The following is a 5,245-nucleotide window of genomic DNA, read 5'->3' as shown; positions in this document are numbered from 1 at the left end:
ATTAAAACATCACTTATATACATAACAAACCATCAAATAACTATTGTCATTTATGGAAATAATATGTTAATGGCTACAGAAAGATGATCAAATTACAATGTAAGTGAGTCGCGAATATTCACGAATCAAACAAAATAGTGTTCGAACTAGACAGAATTACAAAATGAACTTTAGATTTTTGTTCGAACCCATTTACTATGCCAACAAAAACTAGTTATGATCAACCTTGTTCATGAGAGTAATTCGTGAACTCATCAGCTCATTCGCACCCTTAATGACAAGAAATAAGCTCATAAAATGAGCTTTGGGCCAATTGGATCAAACCACAAAGTGAACTAAAAGAGCAAGAAATAAGCTCAGGTCTATAATACCCATTTCACATTCAATCTTCACATCCCAATCAAAATTCGATCTTTGACCTAGGGTTACAATCGAAATTCGATCCCCAATTTTTCTCTCTCTCTTTCCTCACTTTCTCTCTCACCGAACAACAATGGCGTTGCGTAGATTCATCAACGAGCTTCGAGGTGTTACAGTGAAGGAAGTTCCCGACAAGGTGAAGCCTATGCTATCTTTCTCCTACCTCAAGGAATCATTCGCCAAAGGAATCGACAGTTACCATGCTAAATACATCGAGACTGATTCAATCATGCCTCTTTACCATGTTTGCTTTGGTGGTATGGCCTTCTCTTACCTTGTTGCTCTTCCCGAGGAACGCCGTCATCTTGAGCATGCCCAGAAACATGGTCATTGATCTCCCTCCTTTTTCAGGTAATTAGGTTTTGATTGTTTGAAATTGATTGTAATTGATTGAATTTGGAGCTGGTTAAATTGATTGGATTGGAAAATTGATCTTGAGGTTATTGGTTTTTATGATTTAGGGTTTGATGTTTTGGGAGTTTCTGATGAAATGTGGTTTTTGATCTTCTCGTTTGCCTCTGATTGAATGATTTACTCTCAGTTTTTTGGGTTATAATGTTGAATTCTGTGTTTTTTTTTTGTCTGTTTTTAGTTGAAATTGGATAACTTTGAATTTGGTAATTGGTGTGAATTTTCCGTTCTATGCTGAAGGACTGTAATGATGCGAGTTACTGCTCTATTATAGGTGAAATGTGACAATTTTTTGTTTCTTGATCGGTTCCGTTTGAATCTTTGTCGCCGAATTAAGAAAATCTGATGAATAATTTGATTTGTCATGCTGACACTTGTGCTGGAATCCCTTTGTCTAGAAATATGAATCTGGTGTTTCAAGTTAACAGCTAGGATACCAAGTTTTGTATTCTGCCATGGGTGAAGATTTAGACGCTTATTGAGGCATAGTTTTTACGAAGATGCAAGGGAGTTGGATGGATGAGGAAGTAATCTGGTGCTTTGTGATATTTGGTGACAGCCTTTTTCACATTATGAACTGATAATAGGATTTTATGGGTTGCTACATGTTACTATTTAGAAAGTGTGTTAAGAGTAGGGATGTCACGATGCAACCAATTAGATTCTGATTATGAGTGTGAATTTCATTAATCTTGGAGAGCTACAGTTGGTCTTGCCTTGTGTTAACCATAATGTTTCACTACTGATGTATGACGTGCGGTACTAGGTAGTAAAACTTTGAAGATGACTAATGATTATGTGGTTATTGAAGTAGATGCAAGGGGGATTGAGGGCAGGGCGAGGAAGTAGTCTGATGCTTGGAAATGGTGCTTTGTTCTTCAGGAAGTATTTGTGGACAGCCTTTTTACATTATGAACTGATGATAGGATTTTATGGTTTGCTACATTTTACTGTATTAGAAATGTGCTATGAGCAGAGATGTCACAATGCAACTAATGAGTATGCAGTCATCCGTTTTGGAGAGCTACAGTTGATCTTGCCATTGACTACTTATGTATGATGTGTGATACTAGGTCTTATAATTGTGAAGATGTCTACGATTATGTGGATATTGTAGTAGATGCAAGGGGGATAGGGTGTCTGGTGCTTGGAAATGGTGTATTGTGCTCGAGGAAGTATTTGGTGACTGCAATTTTTACATTATGAACTGGTGATAGGATTTTATGGGTTTCTACTTTTTACTGTATAGACATGGTGTTTTGTGTTTGAGGAAGTAGATGTCCATGATTTATGCTTATTCTCAAATGCATAGTTTGCTGATAAATGCTGTAGTACCACCTAATGTTTTAAGTAGCATTTCAATTGTGTCCATGAAGAACCATTGTTTTCTTGACTTAAATCGAATAGGTACAAGGCTTACAGAAGTACTGAAACAACCTAGCTAATTGTCTTCTAGTTGTGGGCATGGTGTATGTGCATGCGTGTCTTCTTGTATACTCTATATAGAAATGTAGGGGAAGTTAGTATATGAGGTTGGGTTGTTGTGTTTTACAACGTGACTTTTATTGAACTTCGTATCTTGTAGCTTATTTTGCGCTGGATTCTGCATGTGTTAAATGTAATAAACTAGCATAGGGGGAAGGGACACTTTTGGTTATGCAATTTAGTCAATTAGTATATCCTTTTTTTTTTTTTTTTTTTTTTTTTTTTTTTTTTTTTTGGGGGGGGGGGAGGGGGGCAAGAGAAGAGAAAAAGGAAGTCAGAGTGTATAATTAGACTACAGAGGCTATTAGGACGAAAGGATGAATTAAGCTTTACTTGTTTGAGGTTACTTTACTTTTCTTAGCATTGGGAGTGTCCACTGTCCAGCCACTCAAAAGTGCTGGACCCCATTTGATGATTTAATTGCATCGAATTTCAATCTACTATCAATTTCCCCTAACTTTACACATCTTCCTTATTTTTACATTTCTAACATTTTTGTCTATTACAAATTTGTATTTGACGGTGCGAATTTGACGAAATGGAGTTTTCTTGAGTTCTTGTTTCGTTACCATTCTTACCAACATTTGAACAATAAATGGAGGAGATAATAAGGACATGCTTTGAGAACTGTAAAAAAATTCTTGAAAAATACTCAATGGAGCATTCTCTGTACTCAAAACAACTACCACATTTTTTTATTGGATGAAGGATCTCTCCAGGTGGTGGCGATTTCCCTTCCTGAGGTGGAGACAGAGAGTGATTAAAGAGGTCGAGCAAGCATTTCAGGCAAATATGTTGGTGGTTATGCTAGTGACAGTCAAGGTGATTAGAGTTCCAAACTGAAATTCTAGTGTTGAAGGGCAAGGGGTTCTCAATGGTGGTGCAGTGGATTGGGGTCTGGTTGTTTTGCAGACGTTGAGGATTTTTTGAGAGAGGGTGATGCTGATGGCATCTTATCTGGTGGCCCTTCGCCTGCAGTAGCTATTGTGGTAGTGTGGTATCTCTTACCAGATGAGTTTTAGAGGTTGCAGATAATGTGTTCCAAACCGAACTGTGAACACCCCTAGAGGTATCCACTACCACAAGAGGGTTTTCATTCAACCCAAGTTTAAGAGAGGAAAATGGGTGTAGGAAGATACGCTGGTTGTGTGGTTCCTAGGGGTAAACACTTTTGTTTCTGCAGATTAGTCAATTAGAGCAGAGAATTTGTTAGAGAGAAAAGAGGTGAGAATGTATCAGAGAGTATCAGGGTGTGATGAAGTAAACTAAAATTGGTTGTGAGTTAAATTTTTTATTTTTGACAGGGTGAGTTTTATTAATTTGATGTTTTTTACTTAGCATGTGGAGTGTCCAGCTATTGAAAAGACTTATAATGCGATCCTCTTTTGATGATTTTATTTTATCAAATTACAATTTATTATCCCAACTTAACTTCTTCCTTGTTTCTGATAGATTCACTTATTTTATTAGAGACAATCTGACGACCCTATTTAAATGTTCTTAGGGGGTTGGAGAGATGAATGAAAAGAATTGTTGGCTGGTGTGTTCTTTGAATGTGGTAGGTGAAAGCTTTTACTTTATGTTGCAAGTTAGGGTTATTTTAAGAGGTCTGTTAGAAAGAAAACAAATGAAGCTAATAAAAGCTGACGTACTTAGTAAAATGATGAGGTATGTGATGAATATTAAGTAAATATCCAAATTGAGTAAGGTGATTGAATCAGTTTAGTGCAAACTTGAATTCTACCATTCATTGATAACCAAAATCAATTGTTCTCAAGTCCAACTGAAAGACGTAGATCCTGAAACATCTTATCTCAGCTCATTCATGATGCATTCCATATCCTACTGTATAGTTTAGAGTTATGGAATTGAAGTCATAAGTAGATCTATCTTTGGAATTGAAGTCATAAGTAGATCTATCTTTCATATGTAGGATTGTTTTGATGTCGGAGTTGAAGTCATAAGTGGATTGTTCTATGGGTAGATGTGTAACTTGAGCTCATGGGTGAACTCTGAACTTTTGTTGCATAGAAGAGCTAATGCTTTGTTTCTTTAATTAGTTAATGTTCTTTTGCTCTTAGTGCCATATTTGGTAGCCCTTTTTGTGAGCTTGGTGGATGACTTGGGCACATGACTGAATATTTGTTGCTTGGAAGAGCTATTGTTTTGGGTTTCCATTTTGATTTGTAAGTAAGCTTTGCTTACAACTATCATGTGGGTCAGTCAACAATTATTTGGTAGGGCTTTATCATGCACACCATATACTGATATACTGCTTTGTAATGAAAATGATCGGAAGATTGTTATGGTTTTTGGAGGTAATATTTCCTCTGGATTTCGTTTGGTTGCTGTTTTTAGGTGATTGCTTTAGAAGTGCATTTATTGATATTTCTTGTGAGCATGGGTTGCCCTTTGCTCAGTTTTCTTTTCATATGAATGTTGTCTTACCAGAACTGTTTTTTCATGTATGCAGGTTGAAGTTTGCATGTTTGGGAGGTTGCTGGAGTCCGTCAAGTTGTTTTTTTTTGCTTTTGCCTGTTGAATTTGTAGAGTGCTTCACAGCATTAACCAAAAAATAATAATTTTTGGGAACATATTGATGGGTGAGGTTGATATTGTAAACCTCTGAAAATCAATTGAATCACTGTTCTACATATTGAAAATTAACCTTTCCAGTTTTGTGGAAATGTAGTGTGTTACTACATGCGTAATTATCATTCCGTTTACTGCATTGCACATATCCTTCTAACCCCTGTTGTCACTCTCTAAAGAACCTGTTTCTCACCACAGCGTGATCATTCGCATCATGTCGCATAATCAAGTGCAACAGTTAGAAGCTGGACATAGGTGTATGATGATAATCCCCGCACACATGAAGTATAAGTGTATAACGTCAGCACACTATGTGCATGATATAAATAGCAAAAAT

At 36.6% G+C, this 5,245-nt stretch overlaps 1 long non-coding RNA gene across 1 annotated transcript; it reads left to right on the top strand.

The window, feature by feature from the left end:
* The first annotated feature begins 321 nt into the window (after positions 1–321).
* LOC110707443 lies at positions 322–5,052 on the top strand. The gene is made up of 2 exons (XR_002508493.1): positions 322–771; positions 4,790–5,052. It is a non-coding gene; the product is annotated as an uncharacterized LOC110707443 (long non-coding RNA).
* The last annotated feature ends 193 nt before the right edge of the window (positions 5,053–5,245 follow it).

The sequence above is a fragment of the Chenopodium quinoa genome, unplaced genomic scaffold (assembly GCF_001683475.1).
Source record: "Chenopodium quinoa cultivar QQ74 unplaced genomic scaffold, ASM168347v1, whole genome shotgun sequence".
NCBI lineage: Eukaryota > Viridiplantae > Streptophyta > Magnoliopsida > Caryophyllales > Amaranthaceae > Chenopodium > Chenopodium quinoa.
The sequence above is the reverse complement of the archived record's forward strand: the minus strand, read 5'-3'. Positions and strand labels throughout refer to the sequence as shown.